Source organism: Fukomys damarensis, unplaced genomic scaffold (assembly GCF_012274545.1).
Source record: "Fukomys damarensis isolate Sample0158 unplaced genomic scaffold, DMR_v1.0_HiC HiC_scaffold_10, whole genome shotgun sequence".
Lineage (NCBI taxonomy): Eukaryota > Metazoa > Chordata > Mammalia > Rodentia > Bathyergidae > Fukomys > Fukomys damarensis.
Genome location: NW_022900922.1, coordinates 29,015,184 through 29,037,005, shown reverse-complemented (window position 1 = coordinate 29,037,005; position 21,822 = coordinate 29,015,184). Strand labels below are relative to the sequence as shown.

General features: G+C 39.3%; 1 protein-coding gene and 1 long non-coding RNA gene across 3 annotated transcripts in view; both read left to right on the top strand.

Annotated features, from left to right (window-relative positions):
* Positions 1 to 21,822, top strand: part of Hivep1 (HIVEP zinc finger 1) — a 129,613-nt gene that overhangs the window by 15,672 nt on the left and 92,119 nt on the right. The gene's annotated exons all lie outside the window — the stretch shown is intronic.
* LOC104861431 lies at positions 4,740 to 5,817 on the top strand. The gene is made up of 3 exons (XR_780032.1): positions 4,740 to 4,774; positions 5,459 to 5,516; positions 5,769 to 5,817. It is a non-coding gene; the product is annotated as an uncharacterized LOC104861431 (long non-coding RNA).

The window sequence follows — 21,822 nt, the reverse complement described above, 5'->3', positions numbered from 1 at the left end:
TGATTCTTTATTTCTGTAGTTTTGGGGTAGTAGGAGGGGAGTAGGTAGAGAAAATGATTTTTTTGTGTGTGTGTGCAGCTTGTTTTAATACTTCATGTATAAGAATAGACTCAGTTGAGTTTGTAATGACTGAGTACTTGAAATATTTTTGAAAGCAATTCAGTGTGTCTCCACAGACAGAGTGAATCGTTAGCCTCTTTATTTTGGTACATGCCAGTGTGAGCATATGGCTCAAAAACAACATGAGAATCAGTAACTGTCCATGTGTTTGCTTTCTCAGTGACAGGAAGGGCCTTTGATGATGATGGAGTGTGTTGGAAACAAAGGGCCATGATGGCTTTCCTTGCACAGAAGCCTCTGGAGTTTTGTGGCCATACTTCACGTGTTGGACATGTTACAGAATTCAATAGCTCTGCCCCCCATCTTCTACAAAATTTATAGTTCAGGACATAACACTATAATGGCTCACACATGAAAGTTAAGACAGCTGTGCAAATATTTGACAAGTGGAGATAAAAGTAAATATTCAACTACCATATAGAAGGAGATACGTGGTTGCATGGCCAGGTGATTGAGTGCCTTATTTGGCCTGCTAGAGCTTGATAGTATAAATTGATCTGCTCTGCATGAATGGAATAAATGCCAAATGACTGATGAGTTAACTGTTCAGCATTCATGGTGCATCTTGGAAGAGCTAGAGTTTGCATTAAGCTTGTATTTTGTGATAAGATTTTTCACAGAAAAAGAGCCTTTTTAGTCTTAAGAGTCGTTTACTGCCTTTGTCATGTTATTGTATAGTGTATGGCTGTGTTATGGCATAGTGTATATGCAATAAAACTGACCCAATGTAAGTATAATTCAGTGATATTTAGTAGTTGTACAGGCAGCAATAGCTTGTGGGCAGCCTTTACAACAGTCCAATTTTAGCACATGTGTACCATCCTCCAAATTGCATTGAGCCTGTTTGCAGGTGGTCCGCACTCCTGTCCTCAGCAACTGCTGCTCGGCCGGCTCTTAACCATTGCCTTCTGTGGACCCTGAATATAGAATTATACACTGTATAGTTTTTACATTTAACTTTCATTTACTATAATGTTTGAAGTTCATCTGCATTGTGGCATCAGGATTTTCATTACCTTTTTTATTGCTAAGTCATATTCTTTTATATGAATATTGCACTGCATTTATATGTCACTTTGGGTTGAGCTGATGTGAACAGTGCTGCTATAAGCCAGTCTGTTTCAAATCTGCAGTCAGGTGCAGTGTTTGGAACTCACAGGTTTGGTGGTGGTTATCATCTATTTTTACCTGCTAATACTGATTAGTTTTTGTTTTCCTGTCCTTTCACTTTGAACTTTTTATTTATATGCATCTATATTATGTTTTCACTGAACAGCATATTATTGCCATTGCTTTTTCATACAGTCTGACAGTCTCTCTTTGGGGGGTGGTTAATATAATTGGTGTTGCATTTAGTTCTGCCATTTTGCTATTTTTCTGTTTGCTTCATACTTTTTGTTCCTCTCTGTCTCCTCCATTGCCTGCTTTTACGTTCATTTTTTAAAAAGTATACTTAGGATTTTTCTGGTCTTTGTTTTAAACTTTTCAGTAGTGATTGCTCTGGAGAGAGTATAGTGTACATCTTCATGTATAACTGTTTACTTGAGAATATTGACTGAACTTGTGTAAAATATAGAAACTTTGCTCGTCTCCCTTTTTCTCTTATCCCACTAAGATTTGTATTTGATTCCTACACTTTATAAAGGTATGTATGGAATGTTAAATTACTGCTTTATATAACCTTATTTTTAATAATTTAAAACAAAAAATGAGAAAAATATTAATAGAGTCTTACAAAAGCCTACATATCGATCATTTCTAGCACTTTCCTCTTCTTCCTATGGATTTGAGTTGTCATGCTGTGCTATTTGCCTTCAATCTGAAGGATTTCATGTAGCCTTTGCTGTTAGGCAGATCTTCCTAAAGTCTCTTTAAGAATTCATGAAATGTCCTTATTTTTCCTTCAGTTTTGAAAAATTTTGCTGTTGTTTTTTTGTACTCTGACCATTCTATTGTCCTCTGGCCTGTTATTTCTGATGAGAAGTTAGCAGTTTATTGTGGTGGTTTTTCTTTCTTCTTTCTTCCCCCTATGTGAGATGAATGGTATTTTGCATGGTGCTTTTATGTTTGTTTCCTCCTTATCTTTCAAGAATTTGAATATGGTGTGTTAGGGTGTGTATCTCTTTGTGTTTATCTTGGGAGTTTTGTTGAATATTTTTGTTGTTGTTGTTTGTTTTTTTGTGGCGGGGTTCTAACTCGAGATCTTGCACTTACTAGGTAGGTGACAGAACCCTGACCTGAATTTTTTTTAAATACCTAGATTATTACTTCTGTTTTCATCAAATTTGGGGAAAATTTGGCTATCATTTCTTCAAGTATTTTTTTTTTTTTCTGTCTTGATTTTCTGCCATCATATATACAGTCGTCCCTTGCCATCCAAGGAGGATTGCTTTCAGGACCTCCTCAGGTACCTAGATCTGCAGATGTTCAAGTTCTTTATGGAAAATGATGTACCTACACACATCTTCGCATGTACTTCATTGTAATACTTGATGCAGGATGAGTTCTGTGTAAATGCAGTGGACCCTGGAGTTACGACTAGCCTGACATACGAATAACTTGGGTTAGACTGGAATTTTAGTTTTAGCTTATGAACAGTGCTGGCCACTTGTGCTTCCAGATGGTCTCAGATACAGATTTAACCCTTAAAAGAGTTCTGGAAAGAACATGACACCATCCTTTTCTGTGTGGGGTTGATAAGTCCTGGCCCACTGTCTCTCTAAAGACACTGAAATTGGACTGGAAACAGGAGAGACTTTGAAGGCTGTGTAGAGAAGCCTGAGCCTTCAGTTGACCAACTTGAGTTAAAACTAGCTCTCTGGAACAAACTGGGTTTGTAAGTGAAGGGTTTACTGTAGCTATTATACTGTATTTAGGGAGTAATAAGAAAAGCTTTCATGTGTATGGTATAGATGCAGTTTTTTTTCAAATATTTTTTATCTTTGAGTGACTTGATGGATGCAGAGGGCTGACTGGATTTTGGTATTTTGGTGTTTCTCTGGTCCCTGAGGTTCTATTCATATTTCTTCCATCTCTTGTCTCTGTTCCTCAGATTGGAAAATTTCTGTTTAGCTGTCCTTAAGTGTATTGATTTTCCTGCCAATTCATTTGAATTGTTGAGCTTCTCTGATAGATTTTTATTTCATTTGTGTTATTTTTTAGCTTCAGAATTCGTTTGATTTTCTTTTTTTTATGATTTCAATCTCTTTTTTGAAAAAGTCTTTATTATGCCAATAATACTTTAGTAATTCTTTAAGCTTTCCTTTAGTATTTTGATGGTACCTATTCATATAATAGCTACTTTGAAATTTTAATCTACAGTGTAACAGCCAGAGACAATTTCTATTGTCTACTTTTCTCCAGTGAGCCTGAGTTATACTTTGTTTCTCTTCATATTTCCAAGGGTTCAATACTCAGCATTTCAAAGAATGGATTGTAGCAACTTCTCCTTAGGTGATCCCTGTCTTTTCTGTTGTTTCCCTTGTTTAGTAACTTGTGCTGACTCAAACTGTGAAGGGTGTGGCTTTCACATTGTGTGGCAACTGATGTCTCTGCTTAAGTTTGTCTTTTTTTGTCTTCTTTTGTACTTAAAGCCTAGCCTGCTGAAATATCAGGCTTACAAATTTTGTGTTTACCTAGAGGTGGGTCAAAGGTTGATTGGACTCAGAGCTTTCAGTCATCACTGATGATGAGAGTATGGTCTTGCTCACTTCCAAGTTACAGGCAGTTCTGATATCTGCGCTGGCTTTGATAGTCACTCACCTGTCTTCTTGTATCTTCTTTGCATGTGTCCATGCAAGCTATGTTGGCAAGGGATGAACTGGTGACTCAAACCCACTCTAATGCTTGGTCAGCCAGGTAAGGTGTGCACATTTGCCAGATGCTTCATGTGTGCTTGTCTCACTTTCCAGAGCTATCAGTTCAATTCCTGCCCAGCCTGCTGGAGTTTTGCTTGCCCCAAACAGAAGCTCAACTTCAGGCTGCCAGAGCCTCTGACCTTCCAAGTTCTCTTGCTGATAAAATTGCCAATGTAGCTGACTGCACTCCAGATCTGGCAGACCTGGTGGTTTCACACCTGCCTCTCTTGGTTAAACTATGGCATTGTCTGAGCTAGAGCCACGGACAAAAACAGCCTTGGAGAAGAATGGCATGCGCTTTGGCTGTGCTGCAATTACCTAAAGTTCAATCTTTTCCATGAAGAAATAGTTTGTGGAAGGCTTGGCTGGTGTCTAGAGTACAGACAGGCTTGTTTGTGACAGTTTTGTTTGGATTTGTGGTTGTGGTTTGAAAGAGGATTTATGAACTTTCTTTGTCCTTGATATAATTCCCATCAGTGTATATATACCAGGTGTCCTTTTGTGTGGAACATTGTCCTGGGCCCTGAAAACATCAAATTGCACAGTGCATTTTAATACATTTTTTTTTTTTACTAAAGTCTTTGTAGAGATCCATAAAGTTGGCAGAAAAAGATGTTGTATAAAAGATACAAATGAGATGATTGTACCTTTAAGATACTATTACAGGCTTTATTGATACTTAAAATCCATAGCACTGATGCAGGTATAGTATTTAACCCATTGATACATTTTATATCTAGGCTTCCATCGCTAGAAGTGTGGTGGAGTTGAAAGAAAAGAAACAAGACTTTGGAGTTGTGAGTTTGGGATTGAATTCTACAATGTCTATGGCCAACAGGATGTTACTTAATTTTTCTGGGTCTGTTTTCTCACCTTAAACTGGGAGAGTAACACTGGCTGTGTAGGATATTTGAAGGTTAAATATAACATCGGTAAAAAAAATCTGGGGCTTAGTAGTCCTAGAACTTACAGTCTTGGCAGGAGTTTGGTTCTTAGACCCCTGCAGATACCCAAATCCACAAATGCTCAAGTTCCTTAAAGCATTTTGTAATATTTGCATATAGAGTATTTGTGTGTAAGCTATGCACATCCTCCTGTATATTTTATCTCATACACTGTAAAAGCTGTGCAGGCAGTTACTATATTGTATTGTGGGAAAAGGGACAAAGGAAAAGTCCACACCTGTTCAGTCAGATTCAACTTTTTTCCCACATATTTTCAGTCTCATTGGTTGAGACTGGACACAGAATCCACCGACACAGCCAGCCAATTGTATGTAAGTGCTAATATGCCTACTCAACAAGTATGTGGTTGAGAGTTTTTAATTTTATTTTACCACTAGATATATCTCCATGTTGCTTTACCCAGATTTGTAAGTTTTCTCTCCAGTGTTTCTATAGAGTAATTTTCATATTCGTTAATTGAAACCTATAGTGCATTTTTTTTTCTGAGAATATATTTTGATTGAATTCTTTTTCCAGATATCCAAATGTTCCCAGTATTTCCCAGTCTTCTTCAAAGTCTAAATTTTATGTGCAGGTACGGCTTTGCTTCGGTTCTATTCTATAATATTCAAGGTCATATGGAGGAAGCGGCAACTTTGGTTGCATCAGGACTTAATGCCATGATTAGCTTTGGGGAGGATATGTGTGGGCCATTATGGCACAGCCATATCCTCTTTGTAATAGCCATATGTGCATACAAGTCTTAGACCTGAGAAGTTAATGGCTCTGATTTTCTGCGATATTTTATAATGATTTTTAATAAGCTTTTTTAACATTAAATTTCTAGGTACTCCCTCCTGCTTGGAAGCCTTTAATTCTCTCCTGCGGAATACATTTGTTGTGAATAGTGTGTTAATGAAGAGAGATTTTTGGTTTTTATTTCTTTTTCTTTTTCTTTTTTTTGGTACCCGGGATCAAACTTCGGTTCTTGCACTTGCAAGGCAAACAGCAGAACCACTGAGCTAAATCCCCAGCCTGGAGGGAGATTTCTGGGAATGAAGTACTTGGGTAGGCATGCCTTTCACAGTGCAGCGTTGTGGGCTTTGGGCAGACAGCAGATCAGGAGTCAGAGCTCATTCATCTCCAAGTGGAATTGGCAAGTTCCTGCTGGAAGGGTTGGGCAGATGTTCACAGGCAGTCACCTCACACTTAGAATCGCCGCTGTGTGCTGCCTGAAGTCTGATTTAGCAGCTCACACCTGCCAGTAATGTACTTGATACAGCCAGAGTGCTGTCAGTATAAAATGGGTTCATAAATGTTAAATGGCATTTAGCACCTGTATTTGTTGCAGAAGTCAAGTGTGGAGTTGCATATGCATGTCAGTCTGTACCTTATACTTCTGTTAAACTGATTTAAATATGCGTGTCTTTTGAGATAAGTCACTAAGAGGTTTATAATGATGATTACTTCTTCTTCCACAGGCTTTACAAATTACACTTTTGGTAACAGTATCCATGAAAAAAAATTTAAAGCATTTTACTAAGTAAAGTAAAAGTTTAGAATTTTAATCTTTGTAGATTGTTTTTTTTCTTGTGTACTCAGCGAATGTTGTATACAGTCCTACAAAGAAGGCATCGTGCCCCTGAAGTGCTGTGGGGATACCAGAGTGACTCTGGCATAAGTCTTAGTTTCTGTGAGCCTGCAGGTTAGTAGGAGAAGTAAGACGAGCCCTGAATTACAACAGCACGTTCAAAGCTGTGAGTGCTTTGGGGCCCCACTAACCCTGCCAGGAGACACTGGGATGGGAGGCAGTGTTTCTTAATTCTGCAAGAAGGTACCGCCCCCAATCCAAGAATTTACTTTACTTTCCATGTCCACATTGAACTGTTTTCCAAGTCCCAGTCTCATAAAATCTGTGTATATGTTTCTAATTTTCCTCATTGTGGGCTCTCCCCACAAAAAACATAGGAAAGAGGAATTTAGGAGCTAAGAGGTTTGGTTAAGGAGACTGGCTTGAACCAGTGGTATAGTTTCTTGACTTGAGGGTTGGACCAGGCGGTAGGATGATGCATGTGGATTCTGACCTGCTGTGCCCTTGAAATGGCCTGGTAGTGCAGGACGTCAGTGAAAATAAAATGGAAGAAATCACTTGGGTAAATTTGGAGCTGAGAACATATGAGATTTGGCAAAACAGCATTTGTATGAATTAAGCCCTTGGTACCAATGTATGAAGAGCTACTGACACCTCATGGATGTAGGTATTATTTTGTTATAGAAAATAGTATGTGTATGTACTAGAGTCTGTGTCTGGGTAGAGATATATGCACATATGTATAATCTTGGCTAAAATTGATCTGAGTTTAACAGTTGAAAAATCACAGCTGTTCACTGTAATCCTGAGTTACTTGAAAAAAAAGTTGGAGTGTTTCTGTTCAGGGAAGTCACAGATTAATCTTTTAAAAAGTATCCTGTTTGTTTTATAGAATTCTTCTGGTAGGACTTCTTATAAGTGAAAACAGGTAGCATGTAAATAATCTATGAACTTTTCAAATTTATATGTATTATTTCAGAAAAAATTGTAATCATTTTCTTTTAATGAGACAGCAAAAACAGGGAGGTAAGTACTTGTTGATGGGTAAATCAAGGTAAATCTAATTTAGTGAAAAACTGCACAGAGTACACTGTACTTCCATGTATCCCTTGTTCCACGGACCTGTGTAAATATAGCCATGTTGTTTCTAGAATGTTTCTAAAGTGAATCTTTTTTTGTAACACTTAGAGTTTTAGAATGATACCCTTTCCCATAAATACACACACACACACACACACACACACACACACACACACACACTCTATCAGGGAAAGATCTTTTTAGAAGCACTGCTGGGATTAACTGAGTAAATATTTGAAGGGGAGAGTAGTGAAACTTGTCCCACAAATCCTAAATTTTAGAGTAGACATATAGAAATAAAACAAAGAACATAAGGAAAATAGGAACATCTTAGGTCTCTGGAGAGATTATCTGCTTAGGTTTAGAGAGTCCGAACTCAAAAGCATGACACATAGAATTCTTAAAATACTTTAGAACTGGTAAAGTTGATTTTTAAAAAGTACCTTATTCTGATATACAGTATGAGAAAAGTTAATTAAATGGGTAGGAAATTTGACAAATGATAACATAATATGTGGAAAATTACTTTCCAATCAGATGTAAATGGCAATAATGGGAGATAATTTTTACTTAATAGGGCATATCATATTTTAAAGAAATAGCACCCAGGGTTGCTGAGGATGTGTGGGATGATACAGTCCTGTGGTGCTGATGACAAAGTAGAGCTGTAAAAGGGTCTGCACACAGTTGCCACTTTTGATTTGTCCTAAAGAAATATAACAGGAACAGGAAGACCTTGCTCAGATTTCAGGTTGACATTATCTTTAGTGGGCAAATAGTTGTAGTGCCTTAAAAGCCCTCTAATGTAGAATAGTAAATTGATCCTCAGTTCGGTCCCTGGTACCAGGAGAAAAAAAAAAAAAGAGTAGACAAATTGATCCTCTGAACTCGCAGATAGACAAATGATAGATTCTTGAAATCTTCTGGAAGGAGGAAAAATGCTCACTTGATATATAAAACACATGCACAGAATATACAATTACATGGTCTTTGGAAATCCTTTTGATGGAATGCCAGCAATATTAGAATTTTGAATTACAATTGAATATTTGCTATGTGATTCTTTATTCTGTCTGGTTGTATCTGCCTGGCTTTCATTTCATGTAGCCTTTTCACCTTGCAGAGTACAGTATGCATGACTTGCCTCATTAGCTGTGCTTCATTCTCATAATCATTGAGCATTTTTGGTTATTTAGTAAACCTAAGTGAAATGCACAGAATCAAAACAAGTATTCATCTGACAATTCTTTGTGTATTTGCTATTGTAGTTATTCGTGTATTGATCAATATTAATTTTCCTGGGACTGTATAGTGAATATGTGGCAGAAATTAGATTTCATGACTCCTGATTCATGAAGCCATATTCCTTTCTCAGTTTATTGCTGAGCTGAAGGTTATACTGAATATAAACGTACTTGAGGATAATACAGTCATATTGGGTGAGAACAATTTTATTGGATATTACAGGAAAGAATTTTGTGTATGAAATGAATAGTAGGAGTGAGCATTTTGTATTTTGTTTTTAAATATTCCTCAACAAGTAGAATGAAATCTTAAGTGATTAAATCTGCTGTTTATTGTTTCCCTGTGTAGGGGAAATTAAGGAACATGATGTATCTGTTAGACATTAATGTCATGCAAATAAATACTCTGCACCTTTAATGTTTTGATCTGTCACTGTCCTTTCTGTTGAAGGCAGTAGTTATTAGTGCTGTATTACAGCTCATTTAATGTTTTCATAAAGGAGCATAAATAAATGGTGTTTTTTTAATATTTGAGAATTGTGTTTTGGTATATGTGTATTTTTTAATCTTGTGTGTTTTTTTTTCAGCTTTAATTGAGTTTATTGGTACATTTTAGGGATACAGTACAGTTACATTAATTGTTGGGAATTTGTACCTCTACATGACATGTCTTGGTTCTCATTTTTTCCCTTTGTCCCTGCCCTAATCTTGTGTGTTTTTTTTTCAGCTTTAATTGAGTTTATTGGTACATTTTAGGGATACAGTACAGTTACATTAATTGTTGGGAATTTGTACCTCTACATGACATGTCTTGGTTCTCATTTTTTCCCTTTGTCCCTGCCCTAATCTTGTGTGTTTTTTTTTCAGCTTTAATTGAGTTTATTGGTACATTTTAGGGATACAGTACAGTTACATTAATTGTTGGGAATTTGTACCTCTACATGACATGTCTTGGTTCTCATTTTTTCCCTTTGTCCCTGCCCTAATCTTGTGTGTTTTTTTTTCAGCTTTAATTGAGTTTATTGGTACATTTTAGGGATACAGTACAGTTACATTAATTGTTGGGAATTTGTACCTCTACATGACATGTCTTGGTTCTCATTTTTTCCCTTTGTCCCTGCCCTAATCTTGTGTGTTTTTTTTTCAGCTTTAATTGAGTTTATTGGTACATTTTAGGGATACAGTACAGTTACATTAATTGTTGGGAATTTGTACCTCTACATGACATGTCTTGGTTCTCATTTTTTCCCTTTGTCCCTGCCCTAATCTTGTGTGTTTTTTTTTCAGCTTTAATTGAGTTTATTGGTACATTTTAGGGATACAGTACAGTTACATTAATTGTTGGGAATTTGTACCTCTACATGACATGTCTTGGTTCTCATTTTTTCCCTTTGTCCCTGCCCTAATCTTGTGTGTTTTTTTTTCAGCTTTAATTGAGTTTATTGGTACATTTTAGGGATACAGTACAGTTACATTAATTGTTGGGAATTTGTACCTCTACATGACATGTCTTGGTTCTCATTTTTTCCCTTTGTCCCTGCCCTAATCTTGTGTGTTTTTTTTTCAGCTTTAATTGAGTTTATTGGTACATTTTAGGGATACAGTACAGTTACATTAATTGTTGGGAATTTGTACCTCTACATGACATGTCTTGGTTCTCATTTTTTCCCTTTGTCCCTGCCCTAATCTTGTGTGTTTTTTTTTCAGCTTTAATTGAGTTTATTGGTACATTTTAGGGATACAGTACAGTTACATTAATTGTTGGGAATTTGTACCTCTACATGACATGTCTTGGTTCTCATTTTTTCCCTTTGTCCCTGCCCTAATCTTGTGTGTTTTATGCAATTAAAAACATTCTGAAAAGAGCCTTCAGATTTTAGTAGAGTACAAAGGCATATATACATAGCACACACAAAAAATTAAGAAACTAAGAAACACCTTCCCTCATTTCCCCAGCAATAAAACCAGCAAAGGACAAGAGCAAACTTTAAAATTAACAATTAGAATATTGTCTCTTTTGAGCTTTTGGAGGAGCTCATCATTATTTTTAAAATAAATGTAATACATCCATTACAGATTGGTCATGATATCAGTCAGCTTTCCATTGCTGGGATAAAACACTTGAGACACACAAGTTAGAGGAGGAGAATTTTATTCCCAGTTTTAGAGGTTTCATTCCGTGGTCAGCTAACTCTGAGGCAGAAACATCATGGCAGAAGGAAAAGATGGAGGAGAGCTGCTGAACCCCTGGCAGCCAGGAAGCAGAGCAAGAGCTCAAGAAGGGATACACCCTTCTGAGGCACCCTTATGACCTACTTCTTAACTGTGTCCAGTGTCCTTATGAGCTCATCAGTGCTTTCATCCATTGATGTGGTCAGCACCCCCAGAGGTGTCTCTGTGTCTGTAGGCCTCTCTTCATCCCATCAGTGTGACAGTTGAGGTTAACCATCACAGTGGTGATGTTCTATGTAACAAACCTGGTAGGATCACCAAGATATTAAATAATGTTACTCCCTAATTCTTACCAGAAACTAGTTGTATGCCTTTAGGAAAATTACTATTATTATTATTATTTTTTAACTTTGTTAATGTACTTGTTTAAACTGGCCGGATTTAGATTTGTTTATTCCTACTTCAACTAAACAAAGTGTGTTTTTGTCTAACCTAACAGGATTAGATTTGTTTGTTCCTACTTTACCCGAAAAACACACCCGTGATTATTTCCAAAAGGATTGCCTTTTCTGGTTGGAACGCTGGGTTGGCTAAGCTGAGGTACCTTTGGTGTATTTGTCTTCTGGTGGCACCCCGGAAGGGAAGAGGGTGCACACCTCCATTTGCTTGTTATAGATATGCACATAGAAGTTGAGATCTCTTATCCAAAATGCTTCAAACCAGGAGTGTTTCAGATTAGATTTTCTTGGATTTTGGAGTAGTTGTATAGAGTTGACCCCTTGAGCATCATTGTTCAGGGGTCCATCCTGTGTTCTAGGCATTGTCTTTTATTTCTATGCCACCTAGCTTTTCTTTACCAGTTTCTTTCATTAAATGTTTGCCAGTCACCTTTGGTTGAAACCATGCCATTTTTGAAAGATTATGAATTAAAGTAAAAGAACAGTTTACTTAATTGTTTCAAAACCCCAAAACAATCACAAGGAACAAGCCTCTCTTTGAGCTTAAATTGTAGAAGTGCTGCTCAATTTTACTAACTGGTATTCTTGCATTTTGCTACTAGCCATACTCTCACTGTCTTCACTTCAAGTTCTCTAAACTTCCCTTGTGCCTTGCTGTGAAGTTAGAAGGCAAGGGCATTCTGTCAGAGGTTAAAATAAAGTAGGACTGTGCATTCAGGGTTCTTGACTGCAAAGAATAGAAGTAGGCCCTTGAACTCAGAGTGCACTGGAAAGGGATATGAGTTTGCTGGCATATTCCCACCACAGGCTTCTGTGTTTAAAGATAGTGGGGGACTAGGGGTATCTGTACTGCCAGCCCAGGAAGAGGACACCACGCCAGCTGAGGACCTGTGGCGGGCACCTGGCTGGGCTGTGTGCTGGCCATAGTGCAAGGAGGGCTGGCATCTGGCCTGGCTGCCCTAAGGACTCACACAGCACTGGATTCCCCAGCTGTGGTGCAAGAATTCCAGTGCCGGGCAGCCATGGGGAAATACTAGGCCAAAGACAAAGGAATTTTTTTCTATTGATGAGTTCAGGAGTTGAAATTGCTGATATTTGAGAATGCACCAGGAGAGTGCACAGGTGCATGCTTGCTCTTAGGAGAGGAAGGAATCTTAAGAGGGAGGGCCCTTGATCCACAAGGAATTAAGAGGCAATCTGTAATAAAGAGATTAAAGTGTGTTTGAATCTTTGCTTTTCCACCAGGTGGTGCACATCTTTAATGATGTTCATAGAAGCAAAATCCTCCTAAAAGATAAGGACAATTTAAAACTTGAATCATTTTCTCTAGGAGTTCAGATCTACGACAACAATGAAGGGTTGTTGATGTGATACTTAATTTCTTGCCCCCTTTAACAATGACATGTGAATTTATATACTTTTTAAAGTGTTGGCTATCCATACACTATAGATTTTTGAAACTTTTGTCTTTGTAGAAAGAAACTATAATGACTGGGGCAAAATGGTAATATATTCGGTGTACTGGTGTTTCGTGATGTTTATGGAGCTAGTAACACTAAATTTTTATAACTTAAGTTTTTGGAGAGTGAAGTCATGTCCTGATATTGTTAACTATCTTGGGATGTGGCCTCAGAGACAAGAGGGTTGAAATTAAGAAACTGGAGGAATGCTGCTGGGTGGAACATGCCACCTGATGGATTTTATGGTGGGGTGTGAGGCAGTGACAGCTTAGGGTAGTGTCCTTGTATACAAAGTGTAAATATTTCATGGCTAGGATAAAGACAAGACTCCATTCTGAATTTAAATATGTATGTTTGAGAGTGGTCTTAGAAGGTTGGAAGTTTCAGTTTAGACACATTGTGGAGAAAAGTATTTTAGTACACTTGTTAATTTAGTTAACTATTATTAACCATTAGTAGAATTGCTTAACAACTCATAGTTTAACATTAAGTTGTGACTGTGTGATAGTTAGGATGTTTATATTCAAGGATTGACTACTACCAACAATTAAAATCCTCTAAGACAGGAAAGACAGCCACGGGGGCCACCCTGACTGACTAGAGTTTCTATGAGAATTTAGTAAATAAGATCTCTTGATGTTACTTATAACTCTGCTCTTTAGATGTATTGTCATTCCTTTTTCGTTACTGCCCCTTCAAAGAGAAATGGTAACCATTAAGTAAATTAAAAGAAGTTTGATTTCTGCCTAATGTGAAAAATGAATTAGGAAGGAAGAAATAAAGTCAGGTATGGTTTGTCTTTGGAAGGCCACAAGGAATGGTAATATGTGGGCACCGTGCCCTTCTGCACCCCCAGAGGTGGCTGCACCCATCTCTATTGTGCTGGGCTGTGGTGAGGGAGTGGCTGTTGGTCCTCCAGTCCTCTGCAAGCAAGTTGCTTACAGGATGTGTTTGCTTTAAGGGCTGGAACACATGTTTTAGTTGTACCGTACTGTTATCCTGTGAATGAGACAGTGATTTTGACTGTCCTGGATTCCCTGTTTCCCAAACTTGAATGCTCCCACCAACTATTTTTAGTTTTAATGTATTCATTTACAATTAATGAGTTCATTAATTATCTTGCAGTACCAAGGATCGAGCCCAGGGCCTTCCCATGGAGTTCCCAGCCTTTTATTCATTTTTATTTTGAGACAGGAACTTGCTAAAGTTCCTAAGTTTCCCAGGGTGGGCTTGAACTTGCCACCCACCTGCCTCGGCCTTCCACAGAGTTACTGTAATTTCAGACAAGAGTCGCTACACCCAGGTTCAGACAATCTTTATTTTGGGAGAAACTTTCTTGGGTCAGCTAGAGATGAATGAATTTATTTTCATCTCTGTTTCAGTTGTACCTTCTTTGAACTTGTGCCTAGAAGTAGAAAATAAAGCAGAATTGTGTTTTCATCTATTGTGTCTTGGGGTTTGTGTTTTATTGAAGAACATAATTCTGTAAGCAATGGGAAGATTATGTTTTTTCCTTACAGTTCTATAAATAAACAGAATATTGAAAATGGACTAGTCTGGCTTTCTCATTTCATACATGAGAAACAGTAAGCTCCACGTAGGAAAGATGTAACTGCTATAGCAGAAGAGTGACTGGGATCCGAGTGTCCCGAGGGAGGAAGGGTTTGGGGAGCGTCTCCCGCAGAGAAGGCCTCTCCTCCACCTGCTGGGCCCTGGGCCTGCTGGTTGGCTGGGTGGGCAAAATATATGTGTCTTCCATCTGCCCCAGTTGTTAACAGTGTGCTCTAGCTCCTTTTACATCTTTCTGTTTTTAGGCGTCTAAGTAGCCTAAGAGAAAGTGAGGATTGCATTTTTTTCCCTCCTTCCTTTTCAAAAAATGATAGGCTAATGTACATATTACTGTAGCAGCTTCTTTTTTTGTTGTTATTTTTTCGTACCAAGAGTTTGTTGTAGATATCCTGCAGGTCATTATGCACAGATCCTAGTGTATATCTTAATTAGTTCCAGCACCTAGGTATACTATGAAGTTACCCAGTTTATTCAGTTAGAACACATTGATTGGTTCTTTGATAGAGCACATTGATTGGTTTTGTTTTTTTATTATTTTAGAAGAAATTTTGTTTCACTTTTGCAACTACAAGCCACCATAGTAAACACCCTTAGTATGTGACACTGTTTATTGACATCTTTGTGCATTTGTTTTCTTAAGATAGGTCTTCTAAATTGTAATTACCAAGCCAGAGCACAGCCAGCAACATTTTTGGATTTAGTGGGTGTGGTTAGCAGTCTTGATGGAAGTTAGTGGCAACACCTCTTTTTCTTTCCCTGCCCCATCACTCTGTTTTATTTTTGGCAAATTGTGATGACTAAAACATCCTGATGCACGTGTAAATTTGTACCTCATTGATTACACGCCCTTTGCCTTTGGTCCTCTGTGTGTAGCTCTTCGTATCTCTGGCTCCGCTCCTTTGGGTGCTGGTTCTTCTCTCAACAGTGGGGAACATGCTGTCTGCTCTGCGTGAGTATGGGTATGTCATGTGGCTCCTTATCTCCTGCTTCCTCCACAGCCGTCCAACCCTCTGTCCCCTCTGCTGTCCTTGCCTCTGATCCCTCTGGCGAGAGCTGTTACATTTGCCTCTCCAGAAGGTGTTTTTTTTCCTGGCTCTAGGGCTTCTGTGACTATTAGGTAAGCTGTGTAGAAGACTAGACTAATGAGATCACCAGGTGAGGAAACATGGTGTGAACCTTACTTTCTGGTAGCACATTCAGCATTGTTGTGACTGGACGCATCTCCTGGGCATGTCTGGTCACACGGTTTGTCAGAAGCTAGTCTGAGTGAAAGTGTGTGGATCTGAAGGTAGCCTCCTCCCTCAGAAGAGGAGGGCTCTGTGGATTGCTGAGTGGATGGAGGTGGGACAGCTTGCTCTAGCCTAAGCTCTGTCTTCTGATATGTTAGATTCATCTGAAGGGAAGGGCCTTTGGGGGTTTGTGGACACGTGAGGGCAGATTGCTTTATTTACTTTGGCATGGCCTGGTGTGAATTGGGCATTTTTTTTTCAAGGTGCTGTCAGAATGGAAAGGTGGCCCAGGGTCCCTGTGCTACCAGGTGTAGGTCACCATGTGAACGGCATTCCCTCAAGTTGGGTGGGTCAGCCTTGTGCTATTCCATTAATTCACTGCATTTATGTTGAGTTAATGCCTGTAATGAAGCCTGCCCTGCTGTGTTAAGGGTGTGCTTGTCAGTGGCCATTATCTTGGAGGATTTGTTATCATGATTGCAGCACATAAACACCTTTTTATAATGAATCTCAAACCTAATTTATTAACAAAACTGCATTATAATTTTAGCAGTACATGCCTGTTAACATGCTCTATCACATTTAGTAGTGAAAATGTGCCCAATAAAAATTTGATAATAATGAGTATTTGCAAGTGCTGGGAATCTAGGCTTTATAATTGCCTTTTAAATTTACCCATTTGAAATCCATCAGTTAATTTGTATTTTGAATACTTAAAATTTCTTTTTATAAATCACTTGATTTTCAAAAGACTTATTAAGTATCTTTTGTGAACCATCAAGTGAAGAGATGAAATGAGTCCCTAGTAGTTATAATAGTAATAGCCCACATTTCCTGAGTTCTTATTTCAGGACCTGTCCTAATTTCACTTCCTCATTTCATCCTCCAAAAAACTTCCTGTGGCACATTTGTACTTTCATTGTCTCTGTTTTAGAATAGAGTCAAACTGAGGCCTTCAGGAGTAAGAAGCCACAGCCCCTCTGGGAAGTCGGTGATAGAGCAGAAACAGGAATTAGGATTCTGAGCCTTGGTTTCAAAACCTACACTGACCTTACTGCTTCCACGTTGTGAAAGTCATGAGGTGCCATTCAAATGCTTTCCACAGTAATTTATAAATAAATAAGAATGACACAGTTCTGAAATGCCTACAATATCCAAGTTCTCTAAAATTTAATTTGGGGATATAAAGTGCTAAAGATAGCCTTTCTACAGTGATGTACCCAGACACTGAAAGATTGTGCATTTTTATTTTTATTTTATTATTTTTTAAATTTTTATTTTTATTTTTTGGTACCAGGGATTGCACTCAGGACCTTGTTCTTGCGAAGCAGGCAGCAGAACCACTGAGCTAAATCCTTGGCCCAAGATTGTGCAGTTTTAAACAATTAGAAGCACTTTGCCAAGGTCATTGTTGGAGAATCAGAAAGTTGCCCAGTGGGTGCACTAGTGCTTTGGGAAAGCATCCTTGGGAACATGAGGGAACTGGTCTGGCTGAATGCTCACTTCATGCCAGGCCCTATTCTGGATGTGCTCTGGGTGCTGCTTCGTGATCTGATAGTGCCGGGGTGCAGGCTCAGAGTAGCCGTAGGCCACACAGGCATTGGAGCAGAACTGTCACTCAGAAGCAGGATTTCTGCCACCGTCACACATTCCCACCCAGTTTGGCCTTTCCCTCGCTCTGCTTTGTTGGCCGAGGGAGGTGATGTTTCCTTTTGTTTTCATCTTTGTTGCAGATAGTTCCATGCAGGGCGTCTATTCCTGTCCATGCTCCCTATGTGAAAAGTTACAGCCTCCTGGATGTTGGGAGAACTCACCTGCAGTGATGGAACACGCTCAGTTCTCTGGAAGCCAGCTGGGAAGGATCGACAGACCCTGTTTGGGGCTCATGGCCCTTTTGCATTCAGAGCTGTACTCGGCTTGCTTTTTGAATCTGAGTACTGAGCAGTTTGCACAGTTGGAGAGTGTAGCTAAAGACCCTTGGGGTTTCTGTGTGAACTGTATCCTTGGCTCTTCTTTTCCTATTTAGCTGTGAGGAAGCATCTGGATCCTCCTTTTCTTTACCAGCTTTTGTGCCTGTGGGTATTTGTAGCTTTTCCCAGGCTTTCTGTAAAGTAGGTCTCTCTTGGCCAGTTCTTTGTCACTGTTAAAAAGTCCTGAATTCCAGGTACCCGAGGGCCGGCAGGAAGAGGAGCTGGGCTGACCAAAGGAATGCTTCTTGACATTTTCCATGTAAAATAAACAGCATAGTTCAGAGGCTTGAGAGCCAACATTTTAGATAAAAGAGGGAAAATTTGCTTGAGTAAAGAATGATCAGGTTTTTCTGAACCTTGACACCCAGAAATTAAATGGTCTTCAGGACTGACAAAAAATGGTTTATATTTTCAGTACTCTTCTCTCTTTAAAATACTTCCTGGCCTTCCATCCAGAAACACTTACCATCCCTCCCCAAAAAAGCTGCCCCCCACTTTTTCGGTAATCAAGATGCTGCTTGAGATTCATAGGTTATTCATGAACATGCAGGACCCATCCATTGTTAATGGTACCCGGATACAGTCTCTATTTGAAAGCCTACTAGTTAAGACCCAATGTGGAATGCATGTACTACTACTTTTCTAATTCATTTGAAAATCTAGAGGTTAAAAGCCAACTTTGTCTTCCTTGACATAATTTAGATATAAATGTCCTCAGTCCATGCAGCTGAGATGCAGACGTGTTTTGTGACACTTTTCTCAGGTACCGGCTTGGCTTTGAGTACCGCAGTGAAGCTCTCCTTACTTGGGAATATTTTAATCATTTTCTCAGCAGTGGTCTTCTCATTTCAAATCAGTCAGCCTGGAAGTGTTTATCATAGTATCTGCTGAGCACACTTGCTGCTTAATGCATTTAAATACATGTGTTAGAGAAAGTGCTAAGGTAGCTACTCACTGTACCACACGGCCTTTTAGACTTGAACTAGCCAGCTCCTCGGGTCCAGAGGAGGAGAGCAGCAGTGAGCCTACTTGGAAGGGTGTGTGTGGGGAGGCGGTGATTCTGCCAACCATTTATAATCATGACTTACATTACGGGGTTGAGGTCAACCAGTAATGTGAGTACCTCTGAAACAGGCTGAAGTGCAGAGACCATTTTGTTTTCTGAGATTAGTGATACTCACCTGCATGTAAGGTAAAAAATAATTGCGGTACACATTGCTATCGTGGGAGCTGGCTTCCTTCTGAATGTGCTCTTTTTGTGGTCACCTTCTGTTCTGGCTTGAGGATTTAGCCACTGGGGTTAGGGTCAGCACCCCAAGGAAGAGGACACCGTGGCATTTGAGCTCCTCAGAGACCTTGAGGGTGACGGTGCTGGGTGATGTGTGTGAAGCTTTGCACAAGGAGAGCATCCATTATGCCAGCTGCTCTGCCTGAGTCCATGGTTCTCTTTAATGACTTACCCTAAGAGTCTAATGAGAGCTCTTAAGCACTTGAACTTTACCCAGTTCTCTGTTCATAGATCATCACAAATAGCAAAGAAGATTTCTGACTGCTTTCTTAGGTTAGTACATGCTCTTCACACGTAGAAAAGAAGATGGAAGGATAGTTTACAAATGAGTCAGGGTTATTTAAAGAAAATGAAATGTGTGGATTTCCAGCTAATAGGCTTATACTTTGCTGGCACGTTTGAATAATTTTATTAAATAAACTTTCTTTTTCTAGTATGTCATAGTTGGGCTTTCATCAATTTCTATTATGTAATGAGGGACTTTTTTTGTGTGAGAAATTTTTCTTCCTTTTTAGATATCCCTTATCATGAGAAAGGGTTGGAATTTGATTCCCTGATTTGTAACATTTAAATGAGGTGGAAGTCATGAATTATTCACCAAGAGAGTGCTCACGCCTTGGTGTTGCTGGGCTCTCTGGCGTGGGCTGCAGGTCAGTAGGCATGTGCTGACTGGTCCAGGCATTCCTGTGAACAGTGAGGCCTTCCCTCTGACCAATCTGGCTTCTCTGACCTGTCCTTGCACTGACACCATTCTCTGCCCCAGCCTTGGAGGCCTCCGGTCTACCACCCAGTGGAGACAGCTCTGCAGTAGGAGACCAGGGTCAGACCGAGTCTTGACTTTCCTTAGCTCTCGGTGTGCTTGAGCTGTAATAGCCTCCTCTGTAAGTAAGGGGTGAGCGAGTTCATGCCTGCCACATATGGGCATTGTAAAGTTTTAAGACCGTAGGTGATGAAAGTAGCGAGCTGGGTGTAGATCACCTCTGAATCTGAGTGCTCCTTCCTGCCTCCCTTCAGGAAACAGGACTAACTTCCTTTACTTGCCAGATAAGCTGCTTCTCCTAGACGTTGGACTGAGCCTATTGGGCCAGTGTCCTGCAGGTTCCAACCCACGGCCAGCTGGTCCCTTTGTTCCCACCTGTCTCCAGCGGATGCGCCCTTGCTCCTCCAGGTCTGTGGAATGTTTTCGGGAGGAAGGCAGAATGATGGTGGGGGCAGTCTGGGAGCCAGGCTGGGCATGAGGGTTGGCCATTGCTTCTAGGGTTGTTCATTGGATACTGTGTGTGTGTGTGTGTGTGTGTGTGTGTGTGTGTGCGTGCGCGCGTGTGCACGCATGTGAACACACAATGCAAGCTTACGTATATATTTTTAAATGAAAATCCAGGACTACACAAGTTTCAGAATCTTACACTTGTATATTCTTTCTCTGAAAATGAGAATTTTGTTCTTAATGACCCTGGGAGTGCTAGAATTTACTTAGTTGCTTTATCATACAGTGATTTCAGAATAATACCACCACCATCACCACCATTTTCCTGTGTTTTCTTTTGTCCTTAGAATAATTCCCCACTAGTGACGGATAGTTGAACAAATGTATTGTACTTGTTCCTGTCTCTGTGATTGTGTCACAACTTAGTGCATAATAAACTTAATTCCTCACATTTTATTTTTGATTTTTAGGATATTTTTATTTTATAATTATACATAGGATATTGATATAGTTCCAAAATGTAATCTAGAAATCAAAATATTGTCAAAGCAGTCCAGTTTCTTTCTCTGTCTTCTCCCCTCCAGTAGTTATCCATTTAAAAATATTCTGGTTTACCTTTTTAGTTTGGCCGTTACTGTGGGTATTCATATATGTGTATGCATATATATATATGTGTTCACACAACACTCCTTATGTGATTTATAGAGAAAAAACAGCTATTTAGGTAAATATATATGTGTATATTGACCAATTCTTGATACTTCTGTTGGGGAGGCAACTTAGTCTGGCTGCACCTTATGTGGCAACCTGCAGACTGGTGCAATTTTTTCCTGTGGGAAAGGGTAGTACGTGAGGGGATATTACTAAAGTTACTTTTTAGTGTTTTTGTTTTTTAACATTTATAAACGTGTGGCTGGCATTCCCTCTCCCTCTCCTTTTCCTCTGCCCCCCTCTCGCTCAGCTTCTCTTTCTTTGATTACACTTGCTCATAAATACACTTCAGCAGTCTTGGGAGGGAACCTGTGTGGTTTTCTGAAACACTGCTCTTTTATACAATCTTTCCCGGATGAATTACAGGAGGAACTATCGTCTCTGGTTTCAGAATGAGCTCAAAGCCCATTTGGGACTTTCCAAAGGCGAGAAGCATGCTGTGGCGTGCGATTAGGTCAGCTGGCGTGAACAGAGGCCTCCGTGGCTGGTGGAAAGCAGTGTTTGGAAACTCGTGACTTCCTTTTGAACATATGGTAGCTTTGGATGAGTGGAGAAATGTGTTCTGCTGGTACTGAAACCATAGTTCATCCATGTATTTTTCAAGAGCATGTAGTACTCCTCTGAGTTTACCTGTTACACACATACACACACACACACACACACACACACACACACACACTTAAATAATGGAACTTGACTTTGTACAAGCACCCAGTAGGGAAATAATGTGTTTAAAGGGCACCCTAGAGATAGCTTTGTGTAACATGATGTCAGATATAAGGGTTTCTAATCTTAAACATCATTATAATTTGTTATTGATGGTAGTAGGGAGCAAACCCAGGTGCACTGTACTGATCTATACCCTCAGGGAGACAGCGTCTCATCAAAATGCCAAGGCTAATTTTTTTTTTTTTTTTTTTTT